The sequence below is a fragment of the Python bivittatus genome, unplaced genomic scaffold, assembly GCF_059951505.1.
Source record: "Python bivittatus isolate LINGU-HERP-01145 unplaced genomic scaffold, Pbiv_v1 ctg000480_np1212, whole genome shotgun sequence".
NCBI lineage: Eukaryota > Metazoa > Chordata > Lepidosauria > Squamata > Pythonidae > Python > Python bivittatus.
The window spans coordinates 5,380,833-5,406,796 of NW_028277075.1; positions in this window are offsets into that span (position 1 = coordinate 5,380,833).

Below are 25,964 nucleotides of genomic sequence, written 5' to 3' on the forward strand. Positions count from 1 at the left end.
TACCTTTCTGCACGACTGTGGCTGGACCCCTTGTAACCTCTCTGCTTAGGGTGCTCAGGAAAAGCTGCTCACTACATCAGACAGGAAGCCCTTTCTCTTTTGCCCCTTCCCTTTTGAAGGCATTTTGAACAATGCCTCATAAAATATTAGATCACAGATTAAAACAGACGGACTTGAAAGTTCACAAAGCACAAGCTACGCTTGCTGTTCAAAACAACTTTAACCTACCAAAGACTAGAAAATCAAAGGGGACATGCCAGAATAATACTACCATTTTCAGGATACTATTTGATTTAAAACAGAAAAGTGACTTTTAAGTATTTACTAAAAATAACTGAGCGTGGCTTTTTGGGCAACAGCAACAAAACGTATAAATGCTCAATAACTTGCATATTATGTTAAACATTTAGCTATGATATCATTTGTTCAGCTTTATGGCCTTTCTCTCTTGCATATTGTACATCTGTAAGTAGGACTGCTTCTGCTTCTTATTTTTTGACAACTTTTAGCATTTTTTAATCGGTCTTTTTTACAAAGTACAAAATAAAAAGCAGAGCAGCTGGTGATTGGTTATCATGAAGAAAATCATGCCCAACTTGCAGGAAATACTAAGTGTATAAAATTAAGATCAGGTGAAACCAGAACAGAAGTTAAAAACAATGCTTTCCAAATTCCTGGTGGGAGTAAAGTTGGCAAATTCAGTACATTGGATATATGGCAGATCCATGATGAGCTGACCAACTATTGGAATGAAATCTGGATGAAATTTGTCCAGCTTGGAAGAAAACATCTACAATATCATTCATTTACTAGCAAGACATAACATTTTACTTGAATTCTTTTGGCATGCCTTTAAAATATAAATATAAATAAAATAAATACTCACTATCCTCAACCTTTGGCCATGTGGACAACAATTGAGGACGTTTGGTGTTCCTCATCTAAAGTGGAGATATATTGTCAGTTGCTACTGCAATTTATTGAGTTTCTTATGCATTAAAATACAAAGTTATTTACAAAAGCATTAAAAGAATAAAAGTAAATATCTGAAAAACCTAAATAAAATAAATAAATAAATAAATAAATAAATAAATAAATAAATAAATAAATATACACAAAATGACTCAAGAGTATCAGTAAAACTAAAATGAAACAGGAGTCAAAACTATAAAATTCTAAGGTAAGTGCCTCCATGATAATAATGCAGACAAGTCAGGGGAAAAAATAATTCTCAAAAACGGGTGCCCCCAATCAGATTGAGTTCTAGGATTCACATCTCCAGTCTAGGTCAAAATATGCTGATGTAGTTATATTAATTTATTTGAATCTTACTGTTGCTTCACTTTCTTCTGCCTTGGTCAGACTGCAGCTAGAATATTGTGTCTGGTTCTGGGCACCACAGTATCTTTTGGAGTGGGAGGCTACAATAGATTAAATAAATAAATAAATAAATAAATAAATAAATAAATATTTAGAAAGGACTTTGACAAAGTTGGGGGGGGTTGGAAAGTAGAACAATTAAGATAAGGGACTCAGAGGGATCATCTTATCAAAAATGGTTGGGACTGTTGGGTAGGCTAAGCTTGGAGAAGAGAAGACAGCAGGGAGATATGATGGGTGTCTTCAAGGACCTGAAGAGATAATGTGTTGTAAAATATGTAGAAGATGGGGAAGAACTGTTCAGAGTCATTGCAAGAAAGAAGAGCTTTCAAAGACAAAGAAAATTATTTGTATTGAGCAACAGGGGGAAAAAAAATCCTAACGGTATGAGCTGTTCAGCAATAAAATAGCCTGCCTTAGAAAGTGGATTCTCCTTTGTTGGAAGGAGGCTGGAAGGCCATCTTTCAGGAATGCTGCAGTAGCAGATTCCTGCACTGGGCAGGAGGTTTGAGTAGATGATCTCCAAGATCCTTTTCAGCCTTTACATTCTATGATTCTCTGATAATCTCTAAAACCCACAAGGGTTTTTTGAGTGTTTATTAGGACATTCAAAGGAATCCAGTCTAATGGCCTTTTACTTTCCTTTTGCCAAGGCTTTAGGAAAAGAAGAGGGGAAAAGGTGCTCCCATTATTTCCAGGTAAGGGTCAGAGAGACTAAAAAAAATCTGCATTATTTTTATATAGCAGCCCAAATTCAGAGTTTTCCTACAGTCCCAGCTGCAAATTAGAACTTTTCAGGTTGTGAAGTTCAGTTCATGTCAACCTACTATAAAGCAGGTTTTGCTTAAATCAGATTGAGACTGGCTTATTGGGAAGAGGATCTCTTACCTTATATCTGATTTCTCCCTCATTTCTGAACAACAGAAAATCTGTTCCTTGCAAACATTATGATAATGACAGTCAAAGTATATCCCATCATTTGGCTTTATTCTGGCACATATAACAAAGTGACCTGACAATGACAGGTTTGGCAAAGGGTTTGGGGCACTGTCAGTTAAAGTGGAAGCTCTTCATGGTAAAAAGAAGGCAAAGGAGAGCACACAAGAAAATGTTTTATTAGGAACTAGCAGTTGGGTATTGTCATTTAGGAGTGATCAGTATGCCTAAGGGACAGTAGGTGGTAGATTCTAAACCTGTTCAGTGCAATGACCCTTTAAAGGGGGGCATATTTACTCTAATTATAGGTAGCAACTGTAACAAGTTATTTCTTTTCTTGAATATATTCTTCATATTGTTACTTAAGTTTGTAGATTATCTTTTTACCAACAAATGTCCTATTTTTAGTATTATCCTATGATACTTTATTCTCAACTCTATTAATAAATATGGTTGTACATAAGGTAATGGTGCTCTGAGTCTGGTTTATAGAAGTATTGGCACCAAAACCTCTAGTATATCTTGATGAGATACTCAACCTAGAGAAGTGGTGGAGTGGCCTTAGATTAATAGCATTCACAATCAGAAATGGCTGCATCACGTTTTTCCTCATTTAAAGCCCACTTTAAATAGACTTTAAATTATTGTTGTAGTATATTCGCCCACAAACCTATAGAACCTGTGGGTGTCTAAATGTGAAGAAGTTATTTGTGTAAAGTAGGGGCAATTTTCATGTTCATTCTCATTCTCAGTGTTATTACATTGGTATGGCCAGCACTGTAGCCTATTTATGCATCAGTCAGCCCCTACATCTACATGCCTGGAGATTGAAATTCCCCAAAGACTAACAATTACAACATCAGTTCAGAGAAAAAAAATCCAGGGGCTAGGCAGGGATTCTACCAGATGGTGGGGGAAGAAGGGCAGGGTTAGTATACAAGCAATATCCCAGAATTGTTTCTACAGTCCTCAATGCCTGGCTTTTCACTTCTGGTCACCTCCACAGCAGAAGCCCAGCTCACTACCAAGTTGACTGGAATCATTGCTATCTTTTCTCCCTGTCCTTGGCACCTCCACTTCTATAGTACCTCAAACTCAGAAGGGCAAATCTCTGAGAAAGTATGACCAACCATGTTTCAGCGATGCACAGCAGTTTCATCGTCTAATATTTATTACAGCCAGGCCTGTCATTTAACAACATTGGCTCTGCTCGCTATCACGCATGCCCTTGGGGCCTCCCATTTGGACTACTGCAATGCATTATACATGAGGCTGCCCTTGAAGAGCATTCGGAAGCTTCAGCTGGCACAGAATGCAGCTGCATGGGTTGTAAACAGTGTTAGGTATTCGGCACATGTAACACTACTGCCTTGAGGGCTGCATTGGTTGCCAATGTGTTTCTGGGTGAAATTCAAGGCATTGGTTGTCACCTTTAAAGCCCTTCATGGCTTGGGACTGGGTTATCTGAGGGATTGTCTTCTCCCAGTTGTTTCTACCCGTCCAATCTGATCTGGCAGGGAGGGCATGCTCTAGGTCCCATTAGCCAAGGAATGTTGACTGGTAGAGACTAGAAGACGTACCTTTTCTGCTGTAGTGCCTGTTCTCTGGAACATCCTCCCTCCTGAGATTAGGATGACCCTGACCCTGCTGGCCTTTTGGAAGGCCTTCAAGACCTGGCTGTGTGCCCTGGACTGGGGTTCTGAGTGTGTGAAGGTCCCCATTTCCTAGTTATGTTGACACTGATGGATTATAATATCTCTTGGCTGCTATCTGTATTAATTTCTTTTTTGTATTTTGTTTTAACTGTTTTAATTGTTTTTATGATTGTTCGCCACCCAGAGTCACTGGTTTGAGATGGGTAGCTATACAAATTGAGTAAAATATAAAATAAATAAAAATTAGTCTGAAGCCAAGGTCTCCCATGATCTGGCCACTAAGATCCAGAAATGGGACAAATGGACTAGACGTGGAGATTGAACACAAATTGCATAAATCTCCCTTCCTCCTCCCTACCCACCATAACTACACATCATCCTCTCTTCCTCCATCATGAAAGCTATCAATATAACAATACTTTGAAGGCTGAGAGACCCTACAAATCATAGTTGTCCAATACCCCTGCTTAAAATTTCACACATACAAAACTTACCATCAGTCATTCTCATTTGTTGTCCATCTCTCTGGCCATCAGCTATCTCCTATCCATTCTACAAACATTAGTGCCACTGGGCTGTTAGCTTTCTTTCTACTTTCTATCATTCCAACAGTCTTCTGTTCTGTTCTACACCACTACCCTGCACCCAGCTCTCCATCAAACCTATTTACCACAATAATTACCAGTACCACATAGCTTCTCCAAACTCCATATATCCCCTCCCCAAGCTCATACACAACAAAGGGATCTAGTGCTAATTTAGAAACAAAGAATCTGATTGATATGTTTTGAAATTTGTCATTGTTTTCATTATCCTCCAATTTTTTAAAATTATCCTCCAAGTATAACTGACAAAAAGGAAGTATGAAATCCCCTTGAAGAATTTTTGATTAACTTTCTCAGATGTTTTTCTGAGGAGACATGCCATAAGTTCACTTAAGTTCATGCAAAATTCACTGGCAGATTAAAAGTTTAATTTAACTGTGGAAACAAGAAAAGAGTTTATTACAAAATGCATTATGCATAAAGTTTGAATCCTAATCTTATGAGGTTGTGATTTGGAATAAAGTATCACATAAAACTGATGGAGATAAATTCCTGTATAACCTTCTTTAGTTTCTTCTCTACCAGATCCTTCTCTTTGTTGCTACTTTATGCACCTTCATCCATCTCACGGAACAACCTGCATCATTTCACTAAACCATTGCATCTTCTCTCTCAAACAGAATGCCAATGTACTTAGTACGAGGGGAGAGAGGACATACAGCCTTGATAAATTTGAGCAACTGCTTATTTATCTTGATAAATGGAATAACCCTTGTTGTAACCTCCAACACTCTGGAGGGTTGACCTCAGGCATTTTTTTGCAAATAAGCTGGTCAATCATGATCTTAATCCCGATGCACAGATTTGGGAGTAGAAAGAAAAGTTCTACTGCTAATTCTGTTCTGTTCATGAGCAACTCCTCTTCACCCAATTTACTTAATTTCATTGGAGGTAGAAAGGCTGTTTGCACATTGTATATAGACCTGCACCCTCAAAGTTTAAGAATGAGTTTCTTAATCTTTCTTTTTTCACTCTCTTTCCCCCTGCAAGAACTGGGGAAAAAAGATCATAGATGTTCAGCATCAATAATGGTTGTCCTGACTAAGCAAAATCCAGAGTATTCTGTACATTAAGGAAACTATTCTTTATATGAACCAATTTATCAAGATGGAAAAGTGGCAGCTGTTTACACCAAACCAGCAAATATAGGAATGTTTGACCAGCATTTTATTTGAATACTTTTCAAGACCAGTTGTTGTTGCCCTATAGGTCAACCTAAATTTGGCCCATGTCAATCTCCTTATTAATTTGTTTCATCAATTATTTGGCAAACTAATATTATTAATAAATTAAGGTAGTATATTTCATTGTATTTATTTGCAATATTTAATTTTTTTATTGTAACGTGCTTTCTGAGGTTTTGTCATAAAAAGCAGCTAGAGTGCTTTTAAAAAAGTAAAAAGAAATTAAGAAATGAAAAACTAAGTACTATCACCCCTGTATAGTATTATGATAAGTTAAAGATAAGTACATATTGTATCCATCCAGTTAGACAAGTTCTTAAATAAAGCATTTCTAAAGTTTATTTTGTGGTCTGGAACTCTGTTCTTTGCTTCTTACTATTTTCTAATTTGCAAATCCTTTTTTTAAAAGGAAAAAAACCCAACTCTGAGGCATTGCTGCATATAAATTTTAATTGACGGATTAAATGGGAAATCTTTTTGAACTACCTCATAGATTTTGACTAAATATGGATGAAGAGGCAAACCTGCTACTTTGGGCATTACACATTAGGGCAGTGTAAAGCAAGTCTGTCAAGGACAGAAGCCGTTCCTATGAAAACAACAGATGTAGGCTATAGTACCAGACATTTTTCTGTATATGTGTGTGTGCCTTTGAGCCAGTCTTGACTTCTGTTGACTGCCTGGACAAGTCCCCACAGTTTTCCTGGCAAGATTTCAGAAGTGGTTTGCCATTGCCTCTTTCCTAGGGCTGAGAGAAAGTGACTGGCCCAAGGTCACCCAGCTGGCTTCGTACCTAAGACAGGACTAGAACTCACAGCCTCCTGGTTTCTAGCCTGATGCCATCACCACTACACCAAACTGGATTTCAAGACTGTCAATCAGCCTCTTTAAAGGATAGTGCTGCTGGGCCATTCCTGGCTTGCTGCTTTACTCCTTGGACTTGGTGGTATCTTATCTGTACCTGTACCAGCTGTTTAACTTCAGCCACAACAGCTGACTGTTTGTCCCATCTTTCTTTAGTTGCTCAGGTTCTACCTCTATAGTTCAGAAAAAAAGCCATTCCCACCTCCTTGTTAAGAAACTGTAGCATGTCACTGTAGCCATCCTCAGATTGCAAGTAAACTCTCCCATGTTTCTCTGTTACATCTTTTGGCTTTACTCACTTTTCTTACACACACACACACACACACACACACATGCAGAGAGATTCCATATTAATCTATGCAGCTTCATAAGTGTAAGCAGGTAGTATCATTTAAAAACTACAGGGAAGAATGAGCTGCAAAGCAACCCTTACTAGATCAAGCCAGACCCTTTCCTTCCAAAGAAGATAACCAGATTGCTTCATCAAAGTATAGGACCTTTTGATTCAATTTGGTTGGTGTCAACCTGGTTTAAAGTAGTGCTATTGCTCTGGGAGAAGGCTCCTCTCAACTTTCTCCTTCCAGCACTGTCCAAAGAGTTTCAGAACTGCTGGCAGCATGCACTGAAGTTGTCCAATGCCAAAAACATTGAGCATGTGGGACCGGGTTCCGAGCTACTCGGTTTCAATACAACAGCACTGGTACATGTCATAGCCACTCATCCTGGATCCACACATCATACATTAAAAGTGTTCCAGGCTGGCAGATTTGGGCAAGTGATACAGGATTGTCCACAGTGTGCACCAAAGGTGACCAGCCTACATGGACTTTTCACACTTGGTGGAAAATTTCACCAATTTCACCAACTTACTATAGCTTTTCTCAAAATCATTCATATATTTGCTGAAGAAGGAACACTCCAGTTCACTCCAAACTGTCTTAACTAACTAAAACAATACTAACCTAAGAGCCTGTGTGGACCTACTCACCCCCCCACCCCCCACCTCACCCCAAAAATACACAAGTTCCTGTTCTGAACTTTTGCTACTCTTATTTTGGGCTCTGCCGAAAAGATCTCACCCAGGTATATCACAATAGATTTTTCAAGGCAATAAAATTAAATCACAGTGACTAGAAAGAAAGAAGACGTGATAAAAACTGAAAGGAAACATTTGTTTAATGCACCTGGAGAATCAGTGACAATATAGATTTATATTCTGGAGAGTTTGTTTCCTTTATGTAAAACAGTTTAAGTGATAGACTTTTTCATTAAAAAAGAAGTAATTATCATATTTCCCTTTTTGTTTTTAAATAGAAAGCAATCACTGGGTATAGCCATTTGTGCTGCATGCTTCCTAAAGGAGGCTGCATGGAAGGGCTGGTGAATTCCTTCAGGAAAAAAAAAAATGCAGATGTTTCTTTTATTCTGCGTTGATCAACCTTTGTCTCAAATTATTTGTTTGTTGCAGTTTCACTAAGCCTGACATCCTTAGTAAAGAAAAGCATGTATTAATGAAATAGTACAGCTGGTGGGCAAATGGTAATGGGCTGATGATAATACTGGAGCATCAGTGAGCAAATGTGGTGCAACATTGCAACTCTTTTGTCTGTTGTTCTGAAACTTTGGCTCAAATATTAATTTGGTTTACACATTCTTAACATACTCTCACACACACTTTATGTGATCGCTTAAAATTGCAAGCCCAATTCAAACACAATCCACCAAGTGGATGAAGGAATAATATAGCATGCCAGGAGGGGAGCTCAATTGTTTATAATAGCCAGTTTTGTAGAGGAATCAATAAAGACTACTTATAAGACATTATATGGTGTTCAGAACCAATTACATTCTGCCTCCAAGCCACGAAGGATGCATAATTCTCCCCTCTTTGTATAAATCCCCAAATCAGATGCATGACATCAGGATGGTCATCAGATACATGACATGGTGGAGAGGACTAAGTAAAGAGTGGCATCCATCTTATATGTTAAATATGTTAAATCAGAAGGCTGTAAGCTGGTTTATATGTATCCATGATATAAAATTAAATAAACCCACAACTACAGTACATTCCAAAAGCATAAAAAAGGATCAATTTCTGACTGAATAAAAAGTCAATTAGTAATTAAAAGGTAATTGGTCACCTAATGCGAAGAGAGGACTCTTTGGAAAAGACCCTGATGCTGGGAAAGATTGAAGCCAAAAGGAGAAGAGGATGGCAGAGGATGAGATGGTTAAATAGCATCACTGAAGCAATGAGCATGAAACTGAGCAAACTCAGGGAGGCAGTGAAGGACAGGAAGGCCTGGTGCGATATGGTTCAAGGGGTCACGAAGAGTCAGACACGACTTAATGACTGAACAACAACAACAAAACTAAAATTATCCTGCTTTTTTTCTCCTCTTTTTGAAATATTCAACAACTTTACAAATACATCACGCATGGGAGATAACAAAAAAGATAATTATGGAATGTTGGAAAGATTGTCTTTCTGCAAATTTGCAACCTTAGATAATTGAGGCAATGGAAAGATTGACCATTTGTATGGTCAAGGTTTAATTATTTATTTTAAAAATAGGCTGAATTATTATTTTATTTGTATCTTTTTTGTTTTTAATTTTTGTTCTTTTTCGGGGGTGTACTAAGAATTTTTTTAAAAAAATAGCATCCCTGTATTTTTTGACAATCAGTTAGAATGTGATGGATTGAGGAATTTCATGAAATTTCAAAAGGCTTTATTTAATTATATTATTATAGCTGCCCACTCAGACAAACTTTAGAGGACATGTGATCAAACATTTCACCTGTGCTAAAAATGCTGACATGGAAATAAGTCTGTCAGTTTTATAAAGCTATGACGTGACATTTTAAAACACAGCCAAGGGGTTCAAATTTAAGTAATTTTTTTTATAACTATAGAAACAAAATAAATGTAGAAACTGAGCAAGATATGAATGATAATAGAAAAGATTAGAAACAGTTGACAAAGTTATGATGAAAGAAAGAAAAAAGGACATATAGGAGCAGAAGAGGGTGGGAGAAAGGAACACAGAAGTAATTAAACATGTGAAGGGAGGAAAATTTGTTCCTAGAAGCATTTGAAGTATTGATTGATTGATCGATTCATCCTGCCTTTCCCGTTAGGCATGCCATTCCAAGAGACAGATTGTTAAGAGCCACAGTAGTTTCCATTCAAACAAGAAGAATCTAAAGGAGTGTTCAGCACATGAAAGATTGATATAATGGGCTGGATTCGGGGATTTATATTTTGACTGAACTCATTGAAAACATATTTGAATTACAGATAATAACTAAGTAGATTTATGGTCATAGTATACAACTTGTCTTTTTTCTCATGCATCATCATCATCATTACCATCATCATCCTGTATACTGCCAAAATGAAATTATATGGTATCTGCTTGTTAGACAGAAGTTCTTGCCTGATACAACTTTGTAAAAAGTGCATATATTCAGTTGCTGTAGTTTTCCAGAATAGCTGTTTTCTGTCATTACTATAATAATAATCTAACACTCTTGGGGATTTTCCCTAGGCAAAAGCTGGTTGAAATAGGTTGTGAAAACTCAAGGGGTTTGTCAATTCTTCAAGTAGTAAAGTTTTGTCACCTACTTTTGAAATATTCTTCTAAAAAGACAGTGGTTGTATCTTGCACTTGTAGATACAAATGTGTTGTGTATTAAGTATTGAAATAGTATGTTCCCACTAGTACTGCTCAATCATTTTGAAGCTATTCCTTCAGCTCATGGATTTTTCAGTGAAATGTTGGGATTTTTTTAATGCTTTGCAGTTGCAAAAAAACCAAACCAACCTTCATTAAAATACAGTCCGCCTAAAAATTCAAAGGGCATCTCAAGCTTCATTTGTCTTTTTGCAGAGTTCAGATTAACAAAATAATGCTATGTATTCTAATCAAAAGTGAGCTTGTTAATTCAATGAAACTTACTCCCAAGTCAAGACACTGAAGAATTAGTGAAATTGATCAAAAACCAAAATGAATGAAAAAGGAGTCATTCACAAAACTTTGTCTTTGAATTCTGAAGTCCATTTCATACTTCCTTATTGCTTCTATCCCAGCAGTTTTTTTTTATTTGTATATATTATCAGCTAACTGCAGTAGTTTAAGGACATCTGTATATCATTAACTAATTAATTGAGAAAAAAAACTTAACCCGTTTTTCTATTTTATTTTGCAGCAGTTAACTTTCCTCCCCATCTTAGACAAGTATTGCTTCAGGCAAGGACATGAAGAATAATTGGAATGAGGATATAAAATGCTCATATTGATCATAGAATGGGTTAATAATCCAACTATGTTGTAAATTCCGGTAAGGGAAGTGGCAAGATTGTAAGAAAAGGCTCCATAGGTCATAATCCTCAGAATATTGGTTTACCAGCTATGAAGGCATGATGTACATGAACTAGTGTGGTTTTTCATTTAGAAAGAGATTTCTTCTAGACTTGGATTCTCTCCATTAGCAGGGGATTTGTCTGAAGACCTTTGTGGCTATGATACATTTTATATTCTATTAGATCAACTTCTTCTTATGAACTGGGAACTATTTGGGACTATCATTGCTGCTTTCAAGATGGAGATAAATCATATGAACCTTCCTCAAATTATATGGAGGGAGATTGTTTGAGACAGTTCCCTGAACTTTTGTTTCAAAATGCCATGACCATTAGAATGGCAATTGAGCCAAAATAGGGTACAGATATCAGTGGTGTAGACCTACAGTATTTATTAAGAGTTCTACTTTCTTTTCCTCAAAAATCTGAGCATAAGCTTTGAGTTCCTGTTAGTTCACACATTATATTTGCACTTAGTTGCCTGGGTTGAATATAAGATGTCAGAACAGTCTGATTTGTAGCTTAGGTTTGGCAAGTGAAAAAGACATTCTTCTCAGCAACTTTTCTTTCTGATATGGTCCTTTTCATAAGCAAAACCAACTTCATATTAATCATAGCAATATTTTTGGAATATACTAGCCAATCAACAATATGGTGATTATGGCTTGCTTGTTATTAATTAAATAAACATTTTGTACTTGTAATCCATTTGAACTTCTCATTCCCATTCCTGCCTAAATATTTAAGTTATAGTGGAAAAGGCTTTAAAAATTCAAAGGAAGAAAGAAGAGAGAAGAAAAGAAGGGCGAGAACTAAGAACAAGAACAGATAAGAGATCAAGAGTTTCTTGTATATTCTTTTCTTTATACAGTATAAGCCTGCTGTTTATCAGATACTTCATATAAACTTGAAAAATGACATTTTTTCTTTCATTAAAAGAATAAAGTTGATTTTATTATATTGCAGGTGGAGAAAGGTAGATACTCAACATCTAGCAATTATTTCCAGCCAACCATAAGGGATAACGGGAAAAAAAATTAAAACATTTAAGCCAACATGGCAGATAAATAACAGCAGTGAATGGACTATATTTTTAAAGGGAGGAGAGTGGATGAGGAGATATACTTTCATCATTCCACTGGAACAGAAATATTTGACCTCATCAAAAAACTATATTTTTCAAACCCCAATTCAAATGCCATCAAATAGATATCTTGAAACTTATATCATTAACATGATGGTACAAAATAAAGTTTCCTTTCATCATTACTTGAATTTCAGATAGCCAACCCACCTGATTTCTTATTATGTGCATCAGAGATAGTCCTTTTTCTTTAAGCAATAATTGGAAAATCCTTATAATGCAAAAGTCAGAAAAAGCAAAGCATATTAAGAATATTTTGCAGCAATGACATTTTGTAATCATCTTAAACCTATATATTAGAATGGGCTTATACTTAAATTTTGCCTGTAGATTCAAGTAAATACTGCAGATGAGTTAAGACATATTTTCTGTATGTAAATGGGCTGGATAAACTGCAGCTCTAAAGCTGCATGTAGTTTTTGCCCATGTTGGAAAATGCTTTATAAGCAATATATTCAGTGGCAATCTTCAGCCCTGTCTACAAATGGCATGTAATTCTGACCAATTATCTTTGAAGGCATGTTGTTCTATATGAGGGAGAGAGACTACCACCTATTGCTATTTAAAAGAACTAGGATCTTTTAATGACTAGTTATGGAACACCTTTTCCCATATTTATTTATTGAGAGTGTATGGAGTTATTGTTCTGAGATGATTCAGCATTCCTGTGATTTAACATTGTTGGCTGATTACTGTGAACTCCCTCTATCTGTTGTAATTCTTGAAGACTCACTGGGGTTACTCTGAGAAGTTTCAGCAAAGCCAACAGCAGAAAAAAATCTACCACCACATTAGTATCTTTTATTTGTTAAGTAGAAAAGATACAACACCTCTGGAAATAGTAATTTATCTCCATGTACTAAAGTTGTAGGAGTAGGATGAGTAGAAAGTCAAGATGACACATACACACAATACCTAAAGCTGTCAAAATTTATAACAAACTAATATTATAATAACATATTCGCCTCCATTGATAACAAACTAATTCTACTTTTCAAAAAGAATATTCTCAAAATCTACCACCATATTTATATGCCACAAAGCTAGCTGTTTGTTGTTGCAGATTTCTTATAAATGAAGATATGATGGTACTTTTGAGTCTCACCTCTTCACTTCTGCTATAATTGTAAATCTGAAGAACTAATGAAAATATCACTTGAACTTTTTTCTATAGGGATCTTATTATTGTTGTTTTATAATGGAAGACTGTTCTCCTTCCCAAAACATACTGGAAGATCAAAATTCAATCCTGAACTTGTGATGTATCGAATAGACCTGCAGAGTGGTTTAATTGCATTTAAAGAATAAAGTGAGGAAACAAATTCTCTCCTGACTACTAAACATTGTAATCGTTATAGCACTAGTATATCATAAATGATGTGGCATATATTCAGTTGGTGTAGCACAAGTATGTATGGTTGCAATTTAGCTACTTAGTTAGGGCAACCTGATTGCAACATTATGCAAAGAGCCAGCTCTCTGGAAAAGTCAGTCAGTCAGTCAGTCAGTCAGTCAGTCAGTCAGTCAGTCAGTCTCTCTCTCTCTCTCTCTCTCTGAATGCCTTCTGCAGAACTAGTGCCAGATGATTCTTGAATATTATGATGAGAATGGCTGTATGTTGGATTAGGATTTTATTGCTATGCTATTCAGATGTTTTGAAAATTTTGATTTAGTTGTATTTTTGATCCTATTACTGTAATGAGGAGCGTAGGCTGCTCAGGGTTGTTTTGAAGCAGTATATAAAACTTAGGTTGCATCCATACTTTGCACTTGGTTCCAGTGCAAAGATGTCCTGCTAATCATTTCCAGCGGACATGTCCATATTCTTCCACCTATTTCCATATTCTACCACCTTTATCTTATTGTTCACTCACAGTTGAGACAACTTGATGATGTCTTTAGGTGTTCCATTCTGAAAGTGGTATTTTCTTTCAAGCCCTTGCAACCAGACAATCCACAAGGCATGGAGAAGGCGGCTTGGGCTGACACAATTGGGAATGACAATTGGTCTAGTAGACTGCTACAAGACCCTTTTGTCTGCTCCCTGGGCTAGGCACCTGTTCTGTACTGCTGGTTTGGCTGCAGAAAGACCAAAACTCTGTTTCTTCATCCATTTCTTTTTTAAAAAATTATATTTATTAAGAATTTTACATGAAGTAAAAGACAAATCTAAAGAAAAAGGAAAAAAAGAATTTAAAGTTATGAAATATAATGACTTCAAACCTTCTCTTCAATAGATAATTACAATCATATAATCTTCCCTCTTTCATAGATGCTATACAAATCCCTTCATCTTCTCACTTAGTCCACATCTTTTTTTAATACTCACATTAAATCATTAAATTTATGATTTAATTCATAAATCATCACATCATTTTTTTTTCTTTCAGCAAAAAGTCCATATAAGGTTTCCAGTCTTTCAGAAAAAGGGCTTTGTTTTGTTTTTTACCAAACAGGTCAGTTTTGCCATTTCTGTGAATTCTGACATTTTCACAATCCATTTCTCCACTGTGGGAATTTCATTGTTCTTCCATTGTTGAATATACAATAATCTTGCTGCAGTTACCATATGGCAGTGTTGTCCAAACTTGGCCACTTTAAGATGAGTGGACTTCAACTCCCAGAATTCCCCAGCCAGCCATACTGGCTGGGGAATTCTGGGAGTTGAAGTCCACTCATCTTAAAGTGGCCAAGTTTGGACAACACTGCCATATACAAAATCAATCTGCCATGAGTCTTTCCTAATTCATTGGCCATCCACTTATGTTTTTAATGAGTTTGTTGATCCATTAACTGATCCAGTTTGAAGCTTTGAAATTGAGTAGCCTATCCCTGACTTAAAATATAATAAAGAGGGTAATTGAAGGGACTTGGCTGTTGTACCTCTGTAGCCTGCATGCTGATGAGTTCCCTTCCCAGTGGCTGCTTCTTCCAGGGAAACCATGGCTTCTAATTTCTTCTAGGGAAACCATGGCTTCTCATTCATGCAATGTTTTTAGGGTAGTTTACAACTCTTCCAGCAATATCCCTTTGAGAAACTCCAATTCCTCCACAAACCTTATCCAATGACTACATTTCAACCACACAAATACAAATGACCACCGAATGGCAGCCAAGAGGGGAAAAATGCTAACCCTTTGCTGTCACATAGTGATCCAAAGGTTAAACTGTCAATCCCTAGATAAAAGGAAACAACAACAATCAGTTGATGGTACAATGAGTAATGGGGGAAGAATTGCAGTGCATGGTATAACCAATGTGCTGTGCATGACAATTGGAGGATCTTTTCATGTGGTGCATAATATTGAAATTTTAGCTCAGGGGACCACCGATTATGCCCCATAGAATATTGTGTGTTAATGCTAGTAGAGCATGGACCCATTCTGGGTCCACAAAAGAGCACTGAAAGTGATAGCAAGATTTGGGAGCATAATTTCCTGCCAGTTCCAGAATAGAAGGGGAATACACAAAGCAGCTGTGTGGATATGGCCTAAGTAATTATATTTATAAATAAAAAAATTAATGTGGGGTTGACAAAATTGTGCATTCTTGTTTAGTTAAATTTAATTGTTTCCATATATCAACAATGTTAAAATTATTTATTTATTTTATTTATTTGTCACATTTATATAGCCCCCCATCTCATACAAAGCGACTCTGGGTGGCATACAACAATGAAATAAAACAGCATATAGATAAAAACACTCATAAAAAGATAAAAAGTAATTATTAAAATGAAAATATTATCAAAAATTTTAAAATATACAAACCCTATGGAGAAAGCAAAATATCAATCATAGTGCAGCCATCTAAAGAATGTCTCTGGTTCCTAAAGAACACCAGGCCTGATGAGATAACCAGGTCTTGAGGGACTTCCTAAATAATAGCAGGGAAGGGGCGAGCCTAACTTCAGGAGGAGAATGTTCCACAAGGAGAGATTTGCAAATTTGCAATCCATATTTGCATGGACAGCAGTCCAATTTTGAGGATGGACTTTTTTAAGCTGTTCTAATCCATTACTGGAACTTAAATCTAGTTAATTCCCAGCTACAATTATATGGTCCACATTAAGTCAAAAAAGATTTGGGAAATAATTATTTAAAATATCTTGCTCATTTCTAGTTGGACCCTAAAATATATGTATACTATATAATAACTAGAAATTAACCAAAAAGTAAGCACTATTGAGATAGAATAGTTTTCAATTAAATGTATTTAGTTGTAAAATGTAAAGGAAATAATCCAGAAGTTGCTTGCATCTTCCCCATAAATTGTAGTTTCCTAATCTCTATACATACCATACTAGCTGTTGGGAACTTTCTGAGACTGGGGAATGATGATCAATGCTCATATGTATTCCCATGGAAGATCTGCATGAGCCTAATAAAGTATACATGATATAGTCACTATTTTCTAGTATCAAAATGAGAAGCAATTTCTCTAAAATATTTTCTATTTCATCAGAAATTTCTCATAAGAATCACATTCACTTTCTGTAAATGGCCAACTTTATACCTCTTACATTCCAGAAAAAGGTATAACTTACAGTAGTTTTAATATGGTTTAAGACTGAAAATAACACTAGTCCCTTTTGTATCAATGAACAGTTCCCAGATCTCAGCCTATGGAAATAATATGTTTAAATAAAAATGTGTTTTGAAGCAGGTTCCTAGAATTTTAATACACATTTTCCAGTACTTCTAAGCAGCTGAGTTTTCATTGGTGTGTGGCTTACAAGGCAAGGAAAGGAAGAGAGAAAGAACCAATAAAAATAACATCAAAAGATTCTTTATGAATGTTGCTTAAAATATATAAAGAATTCCATGGTATTTAAGAAGGGTTCCATTAACAGTCAGTTTGTTCCAGTGGCTTGTTGCTGTTCCACACTGAAAGAACATTTGTGCATTTAAAAAAAACAAAAAGCCACAGGAAGGGTTATTTGAGATCTCCAATATAAGCAGTCATACAAGAATGTGTGCGACAGCTTTTTATTTTCCATTGTCAGGGAAATCATTACATTTAGTATTCAGAGGGGCTCTCAATATTTTAGGTATGGGGCAGTCTGAGTACATTAAAACCAGTTCAGTTTATATTTTTAACCTTGGATCCCAAGATATTTCAATGGGGTGGGGAGGGATGGTAAACGAGAATTTCCCAGGTCCTTCTCCTCCCCAGCTGTCTCCTGAAAAGTTTGTGCATTTATTATTTATTTTATAAGATTTGTAGACTGCCTCAATCAAAAGACCCTGGGCATTGCACAACAATATGTCAATTCCAAACATAAGCATAACAGCAGCAAACAGTATTGTGCTCAGATGGCCTTCTACAATCACACAGTATGACTCAAAATCTCACAGAAATGAAATGCTTTTAAGAGGGTACCCAGGCATATCTGTCCAAGATACAAAAGTGAGATATACAAACATGTATGTGCAAGTTCTTTCTATGGCTATTATCTTATCCTACACTCTATATCTAGTACTAATGATACGATACAATTTTTACTATAATCTACTACTATTACTACATTACACTCTATACTATTACTTTACTTCTATGCTATATTATACTATTACTAGTATACAATCATGTTTTATTCTTACAAACTCTGGTCTGCCTTTAAATCCTCTCTCTCTCTCTCTGGGATTTCTTATATTATTTTTCTTCTTTATTAATGGGCAGCATGTAAAGCATTTGCACCTTCCCAACATTGTCCTTGGCTTTGACGTGCCCCTTCTTTTTCCTCTTGACCCTTCAGTCTCTGTGAATAAAAAACACCTTTTTTAAAAAAAAATTGGATTGTTTTCTTTGTTTGTTGTTGTTGTTGTTGTTGTTGCTGCTGCTGCTGCTGCTGCTGCTGCTGAGCTTCCAAATCACATGCATCTCTTCTATTCTCCTCCCACCTCCTCTCCCACCTATTTCAAGGTTGCAGCTTTTATAAGCAACTCTGCTGTGCTGACACTGGGGAGAAGGCTCAAATAGGAAGGGAGAGAGGCAGCACAGGTACCTGCATTTGTTCCTCAACAGCCTGTTCTTCCCCACGGGATCATCACCAAGCTCTTTAGGTGAAATTGCTCCAATTGATCATTAAGGGAAGAACATCTGATGGGATCACAAAGAAGAGCCTTTTCCATGGTGGCCCCCTCCCTGAGGAATATTATTCCCTCTGAATTAAGATTGGCCCCCACCTTGATGTTGTTCCGGAAGGCCCTGAAGACATGGTTTTGCCAACAACCCTGGGGACACCAAACTGAAAAGGAGCCAATCAAGTGGTTGTGTTGGTTGTGTTTTTGGCTGCTATAGGAGGTGGGTGTTGATGGGTTTTTTTTATTGGGGATTTTATTCTGTAAGCTGCCCAGAGTCACTGTGTGTGAGTTGGGTGCCCATATAAATTTTCAAAAGAAAGGGAGGGAGGGAGGGAGGGAGGGAAGACTTTCCCTTGATTTATAATGAAACCATTATAAATCAAGGGAAAGTTGAATTAAGATCCCCTACAGAGTCCTTAATTATAAATCATGGGGCAAAAGGAGAATCTCCTGCAGAACCACCCATGCAGGTCAGCTTAAATCCAAATGGCCTTGGTGATGAAGAAAGTCACACATCTTCTCCTAAAAGCATCTCCATATCATATCATAACAAGAACCATATGGAAACTTACCAACATGTTCCTCAAAGATTACAAATAACTCCCCGTTAGTAGATCTCATGCAGAATCATTAGGGCCCACTAACCCCACATTTAGCAGCACTGAATGAAGCTGCTGCAATGTGAGAATCATTGGATGACCCCAACTTTGCCACCAGAGAGTTGGATTCCTATGAGCAGCCACAGGGTTTGTTTGAGGAAACTTGGGCCACATCAGAGGTGGAACTTCTTTTCAGTTTTTAAATGTAATTCTAAATCCATAGAAATGTGACATATAGAAGCCCAAATGTCCTTACATTGATAGTCATATACTGGATATTACAATTCTTTATGCCATGACTCCCTATACTTTTCAATATCTAATTTTGTAAAGTCTAGCAACCATTGGTAATAATTGCTAGATGCTTATTATTTTGCAAATTGCTTATTGAATCCTCTAGCTCTAGAGAGACTTCCAAAATACTTAGGACTGTCAGCCCATGACTAGATGTCAAAAGGTGTTTTAACTAAACATATGACTACTGTGCTAATGTTTGGACAAATATATATGACAATTCAAAAAAACTGTCATCATTTAATCCTAGTAATTGATCTAAAGTTCATGGTGTTTGTTGATTGTTTGTTGTTAATAAGGGGTGGGCAACATTTTGGTTTCTGGAGGCTTCATTTAATGTTTGAGAGAAAGGAAGAAGAGACAATATTGAGACAGTATGACAGGAGCCAGAATATTGTTGTTTTCTTGGGATTGGGGAGAATAATTTGCAGGGAGGAAGGGCATTTATCTTAAGCATCCATCTTCGATTTTGTTTTCTATCTCAAAATGACAGGAGACTATGCTACTGATAAGAAGATTCTAACTTTTTGGCATTTGACAGCTCATTCTTTCCTAAAAGATTCTGCTGGGCCAGTTAGATCATTCTACTTGAGAATTGGGCTGAACACCATCATGTGCTATTTTGATGTAAATGATTCAATTTTTTTCAAGCTGCCAGCAGCTCACACCAGACAGTGGCCAATTGTGGCCCCTAATAAGATCCACAAACTCTTTCCATAATTGAAAAACAGCAAGGTTGATGGGGGAGACTTAATTGTGGCTGGGTTTTTGAAAACTAACTGTGACCGATGGGCTTCTTCTTCCTTGACCATTCTGTTGCCTCCTGGATCCTCTGCTACTAACAGAAAAAAAATATATGTAGCTCAGGGTTGAACTGTGTTCTCTGAGCTTGATTGTTTTCTTGCAGACATTTTGTTACCAGACAAGGTAACATCTTCAGTGCTAGAAGGGAGTGGGGTTTGCTCTTTGTTTATATACAGTAGCTTGCCCTGTGGGGGTGTTGCTTTTTCCTTGGTAACTCCTTGATTAGGCTGTTGTTTACTGCTTGATTGTTTGTCTGAGCTGGTAATTCCTTGATTAGGGTATTGTCTACTGCTTGATTCTTTGGTGTTAATCCTGGTGTTAATCCCTGCTTATCTGGGTGTTGATTGCTGGTGAGGAGGTGTTCTGGTCTTTTTGTTTCCTGCCAAGACAATGCCTAAATATCCTTTATCTCTTTGTTCTTGTAATTTTATTCCTTATGATTCAGGTGTTGACTTTTCTGAGTGTCTCACATTCCTTTTTGATGGAATGCCTCAGAGGAAGCAATATGAGCTATGCACTTTGAACCACCAGTTTCCTACTCCTTTCAGATGATATGTAAATAATGTGAGCCAGGCCTTACAGAGTCTTCTCAAAACTCCATGGAAATACCAGCATTAGTTCCACAAGCAATCAATCATCTCAGGTTCAAGCTTCAGTTATACAGATGAAAAAACTTCCAGCATCAAGCTTCATTCCAAGGTGGCAGGTTCATAGTGAAAATGCTATAGTCTTGCCCTCAGAATCCAAATTAAGAAGCATTTTGAAATTGAACTCCAAAGAAATTGAAGATGTAATGAAAATATTTTGAATACAAATCTTCTTTGAAACTGCATTCATACAAGATTCTGACAAGAAAGAAACTGTAAATGTGCTGTTTGTTTGCTTAGGAGTCTTGGTCTTCCAGCCTTGTGGATACTGGAGTAACACAGAAACATAATTTTCTGTTTTAAAAACTATGAAGATTTCCAGTTGTAATCATGCTTTGTATTCATTTTCCCAAATCAAAGTTTAGGCTAAAAGACATCTGGGCTACAATTCATTAAAATATATATATATATTTCATATATAAGTGCTATTGAAATAATGAAATGTGTTAGTTGCAGCTAATTTTACTCACATTTTTAAAACAAACTAAGCATCATAACCTGTCTATAATCATATATGTTAACAGATCTAAAATTACAAAAATGGAACAGATAAGTGAGTTATTATACATTATTATGAGGATTATGTTGGGAGAGAACATATATTAGCTTGTCCTCAGTATACAAATACTGCACACTAATGAGCAGATTTTTTTTTTTTTTGAAATGTCATTTGAAGACTAATATACAGTATACCTGAACATTCCTCCCCTAATGGACTATGGATGGAGAAACTTCGGTGACCCTGTGATTAGATATAAGCCTGTCAATCATTCACTTCCATTCCTACCTGCATTTTAAAGAGGAATGAAAGCTAATAGTAGATTGTTCATATACAGTGTCTGGTTTCTGTACTATTCCAAAGTGCTAAAATATACACAATACCTAGACATAAATCTAATCCATTTCTGGCCAGTTTAGATGGCTTCAACTTTACCTTGTACAGTACAGAATTGGTCCAAACTGGTCCCAGTTTGACTTGGTATTCAATTAAATTGGATATATGCACCCTGTGTGAAATAGCCCTATGAGTGAATATATAGCAATGTATATAACATAATAAAATCATAGAGTAGGGAAGAACTCAGAATTGATGTGGTCTACTTGCTGCCAATACAGGAAATCCACAAATCTACCATTTCATGGCTATACAGACCCTGCTGAAAAAGAAAAAAAAAATCTTATGAAGGAGTCTACCATAATGTGTTCCTCTCACAAGATGAAATTAAAACTATTCCATGTGATCCAAATTCAAGCATCTGTGAGTGATCTTATCAGCAAATATTTAGCAAGCATGTCACAGGTGTTCTTGCCCATGTCGCCCAGCAGGGAACAGGCCACCATGAACAAAACTGTTCATAACGTTCTGCCAGTGAAGCAGAAGTACAGAAGTATTGTCCTGTTGTTACTTTTTTCACCATGGAGACCTTAATATAAACTCTTACTTATGTTCAGTTATACTTGCTTCTCATCTTCCTCCATCAGTACTTCATCTACGGCTCATTTCTGAGTGCCAGTAGCCATGTTACATCAGAATATTATTATATCAGTAATAATATGTTTCATATTTCCTGCAGTGCATGGATAACCAATACAGTTGTATGAGGTTGTTTGGAATCACTTCAACAAAGAGAAATGGAGCACCAATGCCATGTAGGAAACATTACTTTCCACACTGTGGCAAAGAGGAAACCCAATTTGTTTCACTGAGATGTTTTGTGTTGTCTCATATCCTTGATTAGAAATGTCTGGCTATAAGAGCAATCCTAAATATGCTGAAATATTAGGAATCCACATTAAACTCAGGAGGACATTTTTTGGGCTAGATGCATATAAAATTGCACTGAAGCAAATGGCTGATTATGACTAAAACTCTGGGGATAATATGAACATCCTACCTACTGATAGTCAGAATGTTGTTACCAGTCACTGTTGTAACTAGATATTATGATCCAGAATTTTATAGTTACATGACAAGGAATTGAAGACATGGAAGGAAGAAGAGGGAGAGGAAGAAAAGATAATCATATCAAAAACTTATTAATTTCTTCAAAACTTCTCATCTGTTTTACCTACAGAAGGATCCTCAACTGTTAGGGATTCAGGGTATGTTTTAAAATAATTTTAAATGTAAATGCTATGGTATCAGTATAAAAAACATGTTCCCTCTCTACCCAAATGATTAATGTGAAGTGGTAGAATGTATATAAATTTTGCTACTATAATGAACAGAAGAAAGATTTTTTTTTTTTTAACTCAAGAACTTTATCTTCAAGTGAGGATATTTTCATGATGGATCACCATTTGTTTCTCTAGCCTTACTGTCAACTCATTATCAGAACAATTAGTTGCTCTCTGATCCATCCCATGACTTTGTCCAACTCACAGAACTGCTCTGACAACTAACAGATCATGAGAGAAGTCAAGATAAAATCTGGCATACACCCACCTCTCTGAAGGGCAAACAATTATCTAAGCCACAAAACTCACAATAATTAAGAGTAGAGCTCTTGTTATGAGAGCACAGGAAAAAAAAAGTATTTGGAGTGACAAAGCCAACCACAGAAGTAAACATTAAATTTGAGACTTACCCAGACTTGACCTTGGATTAACTAATTACCTTTCAGACCTTCAGCCTTTCCACTTATAAGTTATGACATTGTAACTGGGACATCTAAATAGTCAAACAGAAGAATAGCATTTTGAAGTGAGTGAACTTGTTCCATTGAAAGAAGGATGAACATCAACCCAAGGCATTTTGTGTGGTCTGAAATGAATGGAAATAGTTTTCCTGTCTTTTTCCATTAATCTTTAGAAATATCTTCCATTGTACCTGACATCATCATCCTGTAATGTTTTGTGTGACATGGAAGAGTCACAAGACCTGTGAAAGAACTCTTTCCGCACTTCAGAAAGGCTAATCAAAAGGGAGATAATCTTCAAAAACCACATACAGATTTTGAGCTCAACAAAGGAGTCATTGTCCCTTTTTTCTTAGGTTATTTTTATTACCTGATTTTTTTTTCTTTTTATAAAAAGGCCATTATCAATATAAAATGAGAAATAATATGATGACTGATATTAGAAATGTCTTTAAGAACCATCTGATAGATCTAAATAAAATGTACTGCATGTTCACTTTGCAAATATTTTCAAGTGGCATTAAAAAAAAAAAAGTTCCAAACTAAAGATTCAATTCTATGTATATATCATTCAGGGAATAGCCAGTGATGTGTGGAAATTCCTATGGGATGTAATATAACTACATGCCAAAAGAAATCAAAGAATCATATACATGTATACACAAAATCCCTTGTGAGCAGATACATATCTCAAATTACTTCCTTTCCCAGCTAATAATGTTGCCTTAAGAATTAGACACACACCACTGAACCTATCAATTAAATATACAGGTAGTCCTGACTTTGCAACCATTCGTTTAGTGGCCATTTGAAGTTATGTCACTTAAAAAAAGTGACTTATAACTGGTGCCCGAAGTTATGATGATTGCAGTGCCCCCACAGTCACATGATTGCAATCTGGGGCATTTGGTAACCACCTCATGCTTACAACAGTTGGAGTGTCCCAGGGTCATATGATTGCCATTTGTGACCTTCCCAGCTGGCTTCCGGCAAGCAAAATCAATGGGGAACTGCATGATTTACTTAACGACCATGTGATTCACTTAATGACCACCACAAAAAAGATCATAAAAGCAGATCCACTCACATGATGATTCACTTAACAACCACATTGCTTAACGATCTAAATTCTGGTCCCAGTTGTGATCACTAAGTGAGGACTACCTGTATTACCATTTAAATAGAATATGTATGTATGTATATATATATATACACACACACACAACATACACATACCCACACACACATTATTTACTATTTTCAAATAGACACTAATATGATATATAATATTTCATGGAGAAAATCTGTGTGGTTGCTAGGAGTTGAAAACCACTTGATGGCACATAATCAGTCAATCAAAATGCACATATATTAGTATAGTAGTACAGTATATAGTATGTATATACAGATTATATGTATGTGTGTATTTATCTAGCTATCTATATCTCCACAGTGGACAGTATAATAGTTTATGGTTCATTACCTTCAATGAAAACACCTTCATCCTACAGTGGATTGATCTGTGTCTTCATGGGTGATGGTACATTTTTCCTCTTATCGCTATTGTCTGTAGTAAACTGTTATGACACCTCATTCCAGCAGATCTAAGGAGCCAAGCCATTTGGTCGCAGTGGTACTAAAGTTCTGCTCCACTTATAACTGCTTTCCTGGGTTAATCATCTGACTGTGAAACCTTGCCTGGTCATCTCATCCACTTCTTATGAGAAATAAAAAAAACTATAAAAGTCAAATAATTGAAAAGCAGAATTACCTGCTGTCTATGTAAGGTAAGATGACCCTCCCCCTCCTGAAAAGTATAATGAAAATTCTAATAATTTATATTCCCTCCCCTTTTAATTCACTCTGTCCTTCACAATCAGGGGTGAATTCACAGTTTAGCACATCATTATTGATACCTATACACCTGGTAGAAGGCAAACATTAATAAAACTTGGCCAATAACAACAGTTCCCAAATTGTCCTCCCTTTTTATTCACTGTCTACTAACAGCTGTAGTCAGGAATTCATGTCTGGATGCCAATTCCCTATTTTAAGGTGACTGGACCAGCTATGGGTATCTAAGAAGAAAACTCAATTATTTAAGGAATTCATAAAGTGCTGAAATCTATCACTGTTTATATTAGAAGTGAGTAATTTTATTCTTTGTTTATCTCATCTCATTTTTAAATTCAATATAATATATAATTGGAACATTGAAATAAATGCAATTTAACAAAGTCAAACTGAGATAGGAAATTTCATTTTGCAAGTTCCCTTTCAATCTTCTTGAATAGCAAGTACTGTATATAAAAAAATAATTTCAATCTTAGGTCATTTTTAGAGGATACATCTCTGCCCGAATTGGTCTTCTACCAAAATCTCACAAAATTCTCAACTGCTTGTGAGCGCCACACTAGAAAAATAAGCTTACATATATAGTAAATATGAGAGAGAGAGAGAGACAGAGAGAGAGACAAAGAGATTAACTACATTTCTCTCTTATTAATTAATTTTCCATTCAATTTTCATTCAACTTTTGGAGAAAGACACAAAAGAAAAATACAAGAAAATTCTCTTTTACTGAAAAAAATGTCCACATCCATTTTCTTTTGCCCTGGAAAAGCACATTAAATATATGAGGGTGGAAAGATAGAGGGATTTCACAGAAAACATTAAGAGAGATTGAGTATGATTTACACCTCTTTGGAAATGCTTTTTCAAAACACATTCATTATGTCTGGGTAGGATCAAGCATTCA